Raw genomic sequence first — 14839 nt, 5'->3', positions numbered from 1 at the left:
TATCACATTCTTTGCTATCATAAGAATCAAGATCTTAGCTATGATATATGAAATAAATATACAAATAATGCTTAGGCAATATTTTCTTTGGTAAATGACAAATTGTTAGTGCTAATATAATATATAACCTTTATAAAATGAGTTACTTGAGACTAAAACTGAATTTTTTTTAGTGTCAAGTTGTTATACAAGCAATATAATATGTACACGGTTAATGAAGATCTTATATGACTTGTCAATCCTACAACATATATAACTTAAGGCTTCACTAGAGAAGGCTTCAAGTGGAGATGCAACGGCAAATAACTTTCACGGGAGACGCAGCGGCCGAAGGCTTCATTAGAGGCGCAGCGGCAGAGAGCTTCACCGGAGGCGCAACGACGAAGAGCTTCACCAGAGAAGCTACGGCCGAGAGCTTCACCAGAGACGCGCGGCGGAGAGCTTCACTGAAGACGCTTGGGAAGAAGAAAGTTAACGGTGATGCAGAGACGGTGAGCTTCATCGGAGACGTAGCCGCAAAGAGCTTCACCGGAGACGCATCAGCAGAGAACTTGAGAGTTGAGTATTTTTCTGATACCGCATGCGAACCCCCAAAGTTTCTTCACCGGCAGCGAAAAAAATATCTCCGGTAAATCCAACAGAGGTGGTTGAACAGCCTCTGATTTCATCGTCACCGGTAAATCCAACGATGATGGTTGAACAACTGATCTAGAAATTAAATATGGAATCTGGGAGAGAGTTACAAAAGAAAGATGTTGAAATGAGAAATGAAGTTTCGAAATTGAAACTCTATCTACATGACATAGAAGAGACAGTGTTTGCTTTCTGACAACAATATATTTGAGAAGATTTTGTGACAACTTGCAAAATCCGCGTAAAATCTTCGTATAAGATCTGGCCTATTGAGATTGTCAGTTGGAGAGAACTAAGGATAGAGTCTTTTGTGTATTAATAATAAATGCACGGTATGTGAACGCTTAAGGTTGGTATTCCGCTAAATACATTATACTTTGTTGGTGTAACTTCTAATTTCTCAAAAATATTTTACCAAAAATAACAGAGCTGATCACGAGCATAACCAAATGAAACATTTGGCCATAACCCCTAAATTTTAGTAATTAATATGTGTATCATTTGACCTCTAAATTTATTTTTAAATATATATGCATTGATCATTTAATTTGTTTTTTTCAAGTTCCATAAATATCAAGGCCGCCGTGACAAAAATAAAATGCTTTTGTAATTCGACGAGTTAGTTATCATTTAGCATATATGCTTTCTATAACACGTGATTATTCCGACATTATATTGTTTTTACCTTACTTAAAGGCACCTCAATTTATTTCAAAACCATCTTATACCTAACAAGACTATTTGTACTCATAAATCCCTTAATTTAATAAAATGTTGTAAAGAAATATGTGACTAATGCAGATTGTGAGTGAAATAGAAAGATGTCACAATCTCTGGATTTTCTATTATTTATTGGATTAAAGGAATCAATTCTTTTATATCTCTGAATTGAACGGCCAAGATCATACATTTTTTCAGGAGATTAAGATCCAACATATTTATACCCACGTGCCTAAAAACTGTACTTCTCTATGGTCTATAGAGAAGCAAAAAATCCTCGGCCCACACTTGTTTGGAGACAGTACACTAAATCAAGAGACAGAGAGAAAGCAAAAAGAAAACATAACCTTCCGTTTCAAGAAAGCATCGTTTTGTCTGTCTGTGTGTCCGGAAATGGAAGATCTTGACAATGAGTACAAGAATTACTGGGAAACCACAATGTTCTTCCAGAATCAAGAACTTGAATTTGACAGGCACTTTCAGAATCTTGTAAATTTCCCTCTCTTTTTTTAGTTGGTCATTAGTTAATGAAAGTGTTAAAATTATAAATTTAGTTGGCCGTTGAAAGAAGCGTTTTCGGGTTCAGGAGACTCGAGTTCGCCGGACGGAGCCGAAATGGCCTTGTTCGTTTGGTTGCCGCAGTTTTTGGTGTCAGAGTAGGCGTCGGCGTCGGCGGCTGCGTCAGCATCGTTTGGTTGTTGTTCGTTTTACCGACGCTGACGCTGCCACAGATTGTTGTTCATTTCGAAGCCGAAGGAAGTTGACACTGACGCCGACGCATGAACTAGATTTTGAGTTGTTCATTTGACAGACGCTGCGGCTATTTTCATTAATTCATATTTTATTTTTTAAAAATTGTAAAATTATATTTTAAATAAATAAAATGTAGCTTAAATATATTTACATCCATAAAAATATTATATTTACTTGATAATAAATTTTTGGTCAAGTATACAAGTATAACAATATTTTTTGTCATAAATCATAAGCTAAACTAAAACAAAAATAATACCTCAAAATATTTATCACAAACAAAAGCTAAATAATATGTCAAGTTGGTTGATCAAAAAAAATACATCAAGTCTTAAATAAATATCACATATAAATGATAATCAAAGTTATAAGCAAAGAAAAACAAAGTCATTAACTAAAACATTTAATACGGTAAACGACCTCTACCATATTCATTTGTGATGTTATCACGCAAAGCTTCCATCGCTCTATCACCGGTCGGCTCATATACAAAATGTCCACCACCACCATCATCATCATCATCACCTTCTTCTTCATCACCGTCAATATCAGCTTCTTCTCCTTCTCCATCTCCATCATCATCACTTTGCCATTGTACAAAATCATGATCTTCCCGATGTGAATCACGTATGAAGTTGTGTAGTGCCATCGTCGCTGTCACCAGCTTAATCCACTTGACCAGACCATACTTTGGATGCTTACGATCCAAAATCTTCCATTTTGCTTTCCATACTCCAAATGTCCTCTCAATCACTGATCGCAGACCTGAATGCTTTCGGTTAAACAATTCTTGTGCACTAACTGGTGGTCCTCCTGTAGCAAATTGACCAAGATAATATCGCATATTACGATGCGGACCAAGATACCCTGTCCTTGTCGGATATCCGGAGTCAACTAGATAATACTTTCCAGGAGGAGGATGTGGGAAAGAAGCCTCATTCCTCGCACAATGAGTCAAGACCTTTGAATCATGTGCTCTACCAGGTACACCAACATATGCATATATGAACTTCATATCGAAGTTACATATAGCAAGAACATTCATTGTAGGTCCTTGCTTTATGCAATTATATGCTTCTGCATTCTGACTTGGAGGGCGAACCGGGACATGTGTTCCATCAAGTGCTCCAATACAATCTCTGAAATGAGGCCAATACGATCATCATTCCTCAAAACAGGACTTACCCTTCCAAACTCGCCTTCTTGTGGTCTTAGTGTATCCACTGCAAACTTGAGAAGAGCACTCAAGACATCATCAAGCTTCCTTTGTACCGTATCCAATGATCTTTGATACCTTGCAGCAATATCCCGCTTAGTCTTATCTTGACCAACAGTCTCGAGAAACATCGCCACAGATTCTTCAAGGTAGATATGGTGAGTCTCTTTCAATCCATATCGCTCAGCTAGAATCTTGCACAAAGCTTCAAAAGTCCTTTGATTCATTCGAAGAATGTCATAACATTGCTGATCAGATTCATACATAAGTTGTTAAACATGTTGCCATCCTGCTCCTCGATCTGTTCTATGACTCAATCTCACAGTAATAGGCACATCAAACAAACCAAGTTCATCATCATAATCACCATCCTCATCTTCCAACATCCATCTTTCAAGCATCTACAAAACCATATTGAATAAATCATCATCAGTCTAAATAAGACACTGTCCAATACAAGACCAGCAAGCATTCATTAACAGCCAAGGCACAAGTTCAAGTAGATAAATGTTCAAGATAGAAATAAGAAACAACACATGTGATCTGTTGCAAACCGACCAAGACAATTATACTAGTTCCGTGTTTAACAAACCAGTACACATTCATAACTCGCCATGTTTCATAGTGTGTCTCCAACCAAGACAGGAAAGAAACTATTCAATTAAAATTATAAAAATCAGACCAACAAAATCACATAACTGATTATAAGACTATAAAGCAATACTAAGATTAGATAATTGATTATAAAAATTATAAAGCCACAAAAGGAAGAGTTTCATACAAAGATCAGACCAACAAGATCACAAAAAAGACTAGTCCTAAGCTCCATACTAGTTCCAGCAAGATCACAAAAAAAAAGACTACTCATAAATTCCATACTAGTTCCAGCAAGATCACAAAAGAAGACTAATCCTAAGCTCCATACTAGCTCCAGCAAGATCACCAAACTCACAAACTACTCAATCATCACGTTTTATCTTGGTCCTAAGCTCAAGAAACCTAATCTTAGCTTCATCTGTCTTCATTGTTATAAAGGCTTTTCGGTTCCCTTCACTATCTATAAGAAGTTCCATTGCTGCTTCATATAATGGAGACCACTCTCTCACTTCAGGCAATGCAGACAGTATCTCTAACACATTCTCAACACTAGAAGCTTCTTGACGCTCCAACATCCGTTCCGCTATCTTGTTCTTCACCTCAAGAGCTTCAGTCCGTTTCACACAAGCCTCTACAACCATATCTTTTTCCTTACGCATTCTTTTTCTTCTTAAACTCTCAGAATGAGTTTCAGCTGCTGGCTGTGTTTGGCGCTGAGCTTGGTGTTGGGTTTCTGTCTCCAATGCTTGAGTCTCTGCTGCTGGCTGAGAATCAGCTTCATCATCACCATCATCTCCACCCATTCTAGAATCCAAACTTGCTTCTCCATGTCGTCGGCGTCATCCAAGAGAGTAGTCTCTGAGAGGAACAGAAGGCAAAAGCTTAATCAGAGAATATTGGCTCTCCGATGATCAGTCGTTCCCAAAATAAGCAAGGTGTAATCAGAGTTTTATATTTTGGTCCCTAATTACCCTTATATATATTATAACTCTTTACGTGTAAATGACTGATTAGAATTGGATTCAATTAATATATTAATGGGTTATATTAATATAGTTGGACAAGGCATCTGTCATCAAAGATTCGATCGATTATATGCAAGAACTTATTGATCAAGAAAAGAGGTTAGCAGCAGAGATCAGAGAGCTGGAGTCACAATCATCATTGATAGAAAATCCTGCAAGAGATTACAATTGCATCAATAATTTCCCGGAAAATCAGCAGCGAGATCTCTCAGACGTTAATGTCCTGAGATCAAAGAAATCAAGGCAGATGGATTACAATACTTTTGGTTCATCAATTACTAGAGTACATGTGCATTCCCTCATCGAAGTTCTGGAAGTAAGTACTACGTAGTGCATCTTCTTACATGTTTTAGTTTGTTGATTTTAAAATAGTAATTTTGATTCCAATTTTTTTAATAAAAATGAAAAGATGAAGGTGACTTGGATGGGAGAGAAGACAGTAGTGGTATGCATAACATGTAGCAAGAAGAGAGAGACACTGTTGCAGCTTTGTAAAGTATTGGAGTCTTTGGATCTCAACATTATCACCACTAACTTCTCTTTATTCTCATCTCGTCTCTCTACCACTCTCTTCCTGCAGGTCTCACCTCCCTCTCTCTTTAGTATGTTTAATGAAATTACTACATTTAGTATTAACTAGCACAAAGTAGTGTACAATGTCTTTGTTTGGTTGTCTGTTTTTGGTAATCTGTGCCAAAAATGGTCTCATGCTCTAGTAAAGTGGGTTGTTCTTTGTCCGTTGCTCTTGTCCACTACTTCCTACTTTTTTTAATAAACTACATTTTACAAAAAAAAAATTGTTCCAAATTAGATGACGCTACGTTATCAATATTTGTATCTAAAATTATTAACAATTTATGTTATATGACTAATGATATTATATATTCTATTTTATTATTATTTGAATTGTGGCCATGTAAATAATAAATGATAGTTTTGTTTAACAAATATAAAATTTTAATATTTTTTTAATTTATATACACAATCCTAAAACACCATCTATTGAAAAATAGGAAGAAATATACAATAGTTAAAATAATCCAAAGAAATCTTTGGGAATATCACTATCAAATTCAATTATAATACAGACCCATTTAGTTACTACTTTGTTCCCACATTTCTCCATTTAGTGGATTTTAATTCGTACTAGTATTCGAATATCATTAGCGAAGTCTCTCAAAGAAAGTCTTTTATCACATATATTAATACTCCCTTCTACTTTTCTACACGTATTAATTATCGCAATTCTCTCGAATAATTCTATTTAAGTTTTTGTCATAAAAATAACTCTAAAAAAAAATAACCAAAATAACTTCCTTTTATTTTGAAAATATTAATATTTATTTTTTATTTTTAAAATTTTGAAACCATATCTTCAAAACCACACCCTTTAACTCTAAACCCTAAGTCTAGATTAGTTAACCCTAGGTTAAAACCTTTAATAAAAATTATTTTGGTCATTCTCTTCATTGAGGGCTGTTTTTGTGACAAAAACTTTAAAAAGACTATCCTAAGGAATTTATCTGTTAATTAAAATAATACATATATAATTTTTTTGGTAAATTATATATTAGAATAGGTTCATCTTGATACTTTAACTTTGTTATGAAAGTGATATTCATAAAACATAGGAAGTATAATAGTAATAACATCTTTCAAGATTTTGAAAACTCTCTATTGCTCTATCCGTTTTACAAAGAATATCTTTAAAGATTTAAAAGTTTTAATTTTGTTTCATAAAGAGTATCGTTTTACATTTTAAAGATATTTTTTTTACAAAATTCCATTTTTAAGTTTAATGTTTAATGTATTAAGTGGAGAAATAAACTATTATTAATGAAAGTTAGAAAATGTTTTTTTAATAATTTTCTTAATCTGCATGAAAAATTATCAATGACATCTCCATAAAATAGGAGAAGTATAATATCTAAATTATTGAAACTGATGTCCATTTTGGTACTGTTTGGAAACATGTATTTCTATAATATAATTTGAGAATTCAATATCCTATGTGTCGCTCTCACGTTAACTCTCACAATGGTTGATTACACCAATACCCTTAATGAATTAAAAATATTACATTTAAAATATTATTATTGCTTTTTTATTTAGTTTTCTTTTTAAAATTTTCCAAAAAATATAAATATAATAAAAAGTAAAATTTTTATAAATTAAAAAAATGAATTGAAAAATATGTATATATAATATGATTTCATTAAAAAAAGGAAAGTTCACAAAATAGTAATATTACATTTAAAAAATATTTTCGAATAACATAAAATATAATTTAGAAGTAATAAAATACTTTCTTTATATCTATATTTTCTTAGATGAAAAATATAAATTTGTATATAATGTGATTTTATTTAAACAAAATTACACAAATAATATTAATATTAGAAAAAAAAATACTATTTCTTTTAAAACATAAATTTAAACAATACAAAAAAATCTATAATACTATTTGAGAAGTCAATTTCCTATGTGTCACTCTCACGTTAATTCTCACGATGGTTGATTATACTGGTACCCTTAATGAATTAAAAATATTACATGTAACATACAATTACTTATTTGTTATTTAGTTTCCTTTTTAAAATTTTCCAAAAAACAAATACATATAATAAAAAGGAAATTTTCTATAAAGTTAAAAAAAATGAATTGAAAAACGAAAATATATGTATATATAATATGATTTCATTAAAAAATGAAAGATCACAAAATAGTCCCCACAAGTAAATTACATTTAAAAATATTTTCAAATAACATAAATTATATTTTTGAAGTAATAAACACTTTCTTTATATCTATATTTTCTTAGATGAAAAATATAAATTTGTATACAATGTTATTAGAAAAGAAAATATTATTTAGTTTAAAACATAATTTTAAACAATACAAAAAAAATTCAAAGTAATAGAAATATTTTTATATATCTATCTATTTTCTTAGATGATTACATAAAACAATTAAGTAACATAAACTGATATATGTTTAATTGACTAAAAATAGTTTATAATTAGTATTATTGAAATATTTTATTTATTTTTCATATATTTAGTTGACTATAATATCTTTCAATTACAGCAAAAAAAATGTAGATAAATTATATTTTATTTATATAATATTATTTTCAAATACAATCACAATTTTATTTACTTCTTATTTTAAAGAGTTATTAGAAAAAACTAAAAAAATTAGAAATAATCATCGTTTGACCAAATAGTTACAAAATAGTTTAATGAGGTAGATATTTTATATTTTATCATTATTAAAGTTATTTGATTTCTTAATATTAAGTTTGCTTTTAAATTTTATGTTTTTATGTTTGTGGAACTTAATAGAACCATAATCAAAATACCAAAGCAAATATGAATTCTCATTTTTAATATTATTTAAAATAAATTTCAGTTTTCATTCAATAAATCAAGGCATAAAGTTATTAAGAATTTATAAAATATTTTAATTATTGTAAATATTGATATGTGTTCATGAGCTTCCAAAAACGTATCAGCTACTTATGCATGTAACTTCCTATTGACCATCACTTTATTTTTCTAATATTTTTTTAAAAACATCAACAAATTTGATAAATAATATGAAAATACATGGACATTTCAAAGATAAAAAAAAATTGATTTGATTTGACTTAATAATAACAAAAATAATCGTACTTCATTTTGAATTTGAAATAATATATGTAAAATCATAGATTTAACTACGATAAGAATATATAAATTTATAAGAATAGTAATTTATTTTATAAATATAAATCATAGGACAACTTAAAACATATTAAAATAAAAATAAAATATTAACTAACTGTTACAATTTAGTTTTTTTTTAATATATATATACGAGATTTCAGAATATTATCGTTATATTAATTTATGTAATTTGGAATAAGACACTTTAGTTTATTTTTTTTTTTCACTCTAATCACACTATATGTTAAGTTATACATAATCTTCATAAAATATATTTACATTTCTAAAACAAAAACCACCTAAATGCAAATAAGAAATTAATCAAAACTTTAATACAGTTAGAATAAAAAATATTGCAGTTGAATTTAGAGATGAAATCCAATTTACCCAAATAATAACTAAATCGACTGTAAAAACAACAAAACCGATTTGATATATATATATATATATATATATATTTTTTTTTTTTATCGGCAACTTTACAGACTCATATTGACTCTGTAAATCACACCGGGAGATGTTGATCCATGTGAACGACGAAAGATGTTTGTCTCCTGACACTGCAGGTTCTTAATATCTTCCAAATAACTTGCAAAAGCTGGTCATTCTTCTGGTTTCGAAACCATCTTCACCAATTGAGAACAATCTGTTGCAAACGTAACCTGAAGTTGCCGTAAGTTTCTCATACATTACATATCCCATAGTAGCGCCTCCATCTCTGCATGCAAGGGAGATAGAGTAGCCCGTACATTCCTTACTCCCATCAAACCCTCAAATCCTTCTAATGTACTGAACCAGCCCTGACCAGAGAAAATATCTCTCTCTTTCTAAGATCCATCTGTAAAACACCATCTTCCGGGAATTGACAGAAGAGTCATAACCTGTACCTGTGTTACCGTCTTCTGTTCATTCAAAATCTGTACCTCTGCCCAGAGTGTGGATTCCGTTGCTGCCCGTTTAAGAATGTCCCTATGATCCATATCCAGACTACCAAAAACTTTATTATTTCTTCCTTTCCAAATGTACCATAGTATCCAAGCAAACTGTTGATCCTCCATCTGTGGAACAACTCTCCAAAAGAGATGATCCATATTTGTAAAAAGAGAACTTGTTGGAAAAATGACTAGATTTGTTGGAATCTTTGAAATGGCCTAAACCTGAAGTGCTGGAGGACATTCAAAAAACACATGGTTAATCGACTCCTCATCCGCTCCACATCTTGCACAACATATATCTCCTTGCAAATTCTTCTTAACTGCTACACATCCTGACACCAATTGCCAAAGAAAATGTTTTATTTTTGGTGGACACCGTATTTTCCAACAAAATGCCTTCAGAGCATCAATTGTAGGTCTAATCAATAATGGTGGTCTTTCCCTATCGTGGTAGATCCGCTCTACTTGATATCTTGATTTAACCGTAAATTTTCCATTGTTTGTGAAATGCCATCCTTCCCTATCGACCAACTGAGTTCTGCTCAGTGGTATACTTTCTATGATTTTCGCATCCCGTGGATCTACCAAAGCCCGTAGCGCCTGCGAATTCCAGTTTCGCGAAGTTGAATCAATAAGGGAATCCACTGTAAGGTTTGGGTACAAATTGTGTTGATTTTTATTGGCTGGTCTCGGGCGAGTGGTTGGGAGCCAAAGATCGTTCCATACAAATATAGAGGATCATATTCCCAACCTTTTGATTAGTCATTTGCTTACGAGAGATCTAGCAGATAAAATATTCCTCCAGCCATATGACGGAGAGTATGAACGAATCGGTTCAAGGGGTGAGACATTCCTATAATACCTACCCTTGAAAACTCGAGAAAATAAAGTGTTTGGCTTCTCTATCAGCCTCCATAACTGCTTACCAAGCATTGTTGTATTGAAATCAGTTATATCCTTAAAACCTAAACCCCCATCTTCCTTACTGACACATACTTTGTCCCATGATTTCCAATGCAGTCCTCTTGTACTACCCCCAGGACTCCACCAAAATTGTGCTACTGCACTCGTCAATTTTTTTTGTGGTTGCCTTAGGTAAACGATAGCAAGACATCGTTTGATTCGGCAGTCCCGTAACCATTGATTAAATTATCACTTCCTTTCCTCCTTTTGTGAAACACTTAAAAGTCCAACCATTGACCCTATTATTTAGATGATCCTGCACAAAGCCAAAAACTTGAATCTTAGAGCCTCCAAGATTTTCAGGTAATCCTAGGTAAGATCTCATTCCTCCCAAATTCTGTATACCCAAAATATCTCTTAACTCATGTCTTACCGATTCCTCAATCTTGTGTCCAAATTGAAATGAAGACTTTTCAAAATTTATCAGTTGACCTGAAACCACCTCATATTCCTTTAAAATCCTGAGAATAGTGTGACATTCTTCTTTTTGAGCTTTGCAAAAGAACAAACTATCATTCGCAAAAAGCAAATGGGAAATCGATGAGCATGCTCTGGCTACCTTGATTCATGTTATTGTTTCCCTCTCTTTGTCTTCCTGATATTTGCAATCAATGCCTCAATACACAAAATAATTAAATAGGGGGATGACGGATCTCCTTGTCGTAAACCTCTGTGTGGCACAATGAGACCCCATGGTTGTCCATTTAGTAGAATCATGTATTGAACCGATGATATACACTCCATCATTAATTTAATCCAATGCTGATGAAAACCCATCTTCTGCAGTAATGTCTTAATAAATTCTCATTCTATCCTATCATACGCTTTACTCATATCCGTTTTAACTACCATATACTTTACTTGACACGCTTTATTAGTCCGTAATCCATGAAACATTTCATGGGCTATAGAATATTGTCAGAGATCAAACGGCCTGCCACAAATGCCGATTGAGTCTCCGAGGCGAGATATGGTAAATAGATTTTCAAACGTTGACACAAAACCTTCAAAATTATTTTATATCCTACATTACATAGACTGATTGGTCACAACTCCGTCATCCTTGTAGGCTTCTCTGTCTTTGGAATCATACAGATATTAGTAGTATTTAACTTTGAATCCATTTCTCCCGAAACCAGAAAATTATTCACCATCTCTACCAAATCTCTCTTAATAAAGTGCCATGAGTGTTGAAAGAAGAGAGCCGTCATGCCATCCGGTCCTGGTGCTTTCTATGGATGCATCATGAATAGAGCCTCTATGACCTCATCTTCAGTCGCCATCCGCAGTAACCGTTGATTCATCTGAGGAGTAATACCCGGTGTTATCTCTGAGAGAAAATTATCAAACTCCGATGGAGAGGTGGTACTAAATAGTTCTTCAAAATAGTCTACTGCTACTTTTTCTGTTCCATTATACTCTATAATCCAATTTCCGGCTGCATCATGTAGTCTGACAATCCTATTACGTACTCTTCGTTGCTTAGTCAAAGCGTGGTAGAATTTTGTGTTGAGATCCCCAGATGAATACCACATATTCTTGCTTTTCTGATGCTAATACTCCTCTTCATCCTTGTATGCCTCTTGTAACTTCCTGGATACTTCCAGTATATCCTCCTGAGACCTAGTGTCATCTGTTTGTACCTCAAGAGCCTTCTGCAAATCTGTAATTTTTTCTTTTCCATAAGGTGGATTATTTTTCCGCCATTTTGCTATTTCGTGACGACAATTGCTATTATTTTCAACTATACCATTTCTGCTACCTTCATTATGTTCTGACCATCCCAATGTAATTGATTCCATTAGACCTTCCTGGGCAACCCATCTCTTGTCAAATCTAAATTGGCTTTTTCTCCTAATAACTTTATCTTCGAGGTAAGCCACCAGTGGACGATGATCAGATGTCACCATCCCTAAATATTCAGTATGGGAGCATGGGAATAACGTGTGTCATTCCTCATTTGCTAGTGCACGGTCTAAGCGACATATGACCATTACTGCCCCTTTTCCTTTACCTCTTCTCCCTTGCCATGACATCTAGTTTCCCTTAACAGGGAACTCCAGTAATCCACTATTCCTTATCATATTATTAAAAGGAACAAATGATTCTACACTCCTCAAAGATCCATCCTCTTTTTCATGATTTTCTGTAATCTCATTTAAATCGCCAATAATGAACCACGGTTCTGATCTCGAAAGTCCATATCTAGTTAAACGTTCTCACACTTGTTCCCTCAGGTCTTGGACTGGATCACCATACACAAATGTCAAATAAACCGTTTTCCCAAGAGCCACTGCTTCCACGTCTATCATTCGATTACTTGAATATAAAACCTTGACCTGATAATCATTGTTGTAGTAAAGCGCAAGTCCACCACTCCGTCCTACTGGATCAACTGTGACTAGATTATCAAATCCAAAATGTGATTGAAATCCTTGAACGAACTCAAAATCTTGCTTGGTTTCTGATAAAAATAAAAAGTCCAGCTTATATTTATGTCATATCTCCCTTAAGTAACTTATAGTCCATTTGCTTCTCATTCCTCGACAATTCCAACTAAGTCCTCTCATTTTAAAAATATGCGAAGAGGCTCCCTAGAGCTGTTTAATTTGGGTTTAATGATACCTTGAAATCTCAACCACCATACCATAAAAATTGACCAAAATGTCAACGTCAATACCTTTGTAACCGTCATATTCTCCCAATCGCATAATACTCTTCGTACTGTCCAAAAAACCCTCTAACTGATCCTTCGATGAAGTAAGGTTTTACCATACTCTCTAGCTAATAAAAAAATCTTGGTCACCAAGCGCCCCTTGGGATCCATTATACTTCTGATCGCCATAGAGAGTCCAAAAGCATAAATTCGGAGTTCCTCTTCTTTCATTTCTAAATTGTGTATGAACAATTCCTCTTTAAAACGTTTAGTTAAAAAACTTATCTGTCTTCTGTCCAACATCATGGTGGAGTATTATAAAACCGAACATATATAAAATCATATGTATAATTAAAATAATATAATATTATTAATATAAATGATGCATACAAATTATAAATTAATTTAAAATTAAAAGTAAATAGCAATCAATTATTATATTATATTTACTTTAGAAATATGTATACCTGTGCATGAACACAAGAAAATCACCTAGTAACAGTTTAAATGAGAATTGTTTGAAAACATGGATAACGGTATTTTAGTACTTCCTTTTATTTACACATTTAATCATTGTATTTACAATAAATTAAGTATTTTTTATAGTTTTTTATTTACATATTCTGCCACCGCATTTAAAATCAATTTAAATTAATTAATTATAATTCCAAAACTTATCTAACCAAATCAATATTCATATACTAATCATTATTAATATTGTACGAATATTAACTAAATCGCATGTGTTAAAGGGAGATAACATTTTCATGGGATTAACTAAATCGCCAAACTACAAAACATAAAAAAATATACATGAAATGTTTTTAAAAAACTAATGGTTTATCCGTTTATGTTGAATACAAATTAAATCAAACATCCGCCGGTTAAGTTTTAGTTATTTATTATATTTAGTGAAATTTGTTCTTAAAAACTTCTTGAGGCATATATTCCTACACGCTAAGTAAATAAAAATAATGATCTTTAACTTATCATTTTTTCTTTAGTTGAGTGGCATATATTTTTACAGTGCTTATTTTTCCAACTATGAAGCATAGAATCTCCAAACCATAATCAATCAATTAAAGCTCCAGTTATTGAGGTGGCCTCGAGCCCATCGCTTCTTTTTTTTTCAATTTCCCCTTGACTTTTTTTTCCGAGAGGGGTTTAGATTCTGTCAAAAGTCAAAAGCTAATTGAAGTGGAATCTACATGATTCGGGTAGCATAAGACCATCTCCAACCCTACTCCATAATTTACTGCAAAATGGAGTGAGAAATAGAGTGATGAACAAACAAAAAATCCATTACTCCATAAATAGAGTAATCACTTTTTTGTTTGTTCATCACTCTATTTCCCACTCCATTTTGCAGTAAATTATGGAGTGGAGTTGGAAATGCTCTAATGCGTCGTCCTTTAGACGTATAGCAGCAGCTGTAAAACGTGGCTATTACTTATATAGACAATGCTGAATTTGCAGGCGGATGAAGAAGAGAGGAATGCACTAGAGACCAAATATACAAACAGCAATCGCAGCTTATAATGATCCAAATTGTTTTATCACCGTCTAATCTAATTTCATTGTACTAAATCCTTTCTTTTACGCAATGTATGTGAAGAGTTACTGTTGTTAGAAAT

The 14839-nt window shown here is 32.8% G+C and overlaps 1 pseudogene; it reads left to right on the top strand.

Moving 5' to 3' along the window:
- Positions 1 to 1746: 1746 nt before the first annotated feature.
- On the top strand, positions 1747 to 14772 carry LOC106331158 (annotated as a pseudogene).
- The last annotated feature ends 67 nt before the right edge of the window (positions 14773 to 14839 follow it).

Source organism: Brassica oleracea, chromosome C3 (assembly GCF_000695525.1).
Source record: "Brassica oleracea var. oleracea cultivar TO1000 chromosome C3, BOL, whole genome shotgun sequence".
NCBI classification, from domain to species: Eukaryota; Viridiplantae; Streptophyta; class Magnoliopsida; order Brassicales; family Brassicaceae; genus Brassica; species Brassica oleracea.
The sequence above is the reverse complement of the archived record's forward strand: the minus strand, read 5'-3'. Positions and strand labels throughout refer to the sequence as shown.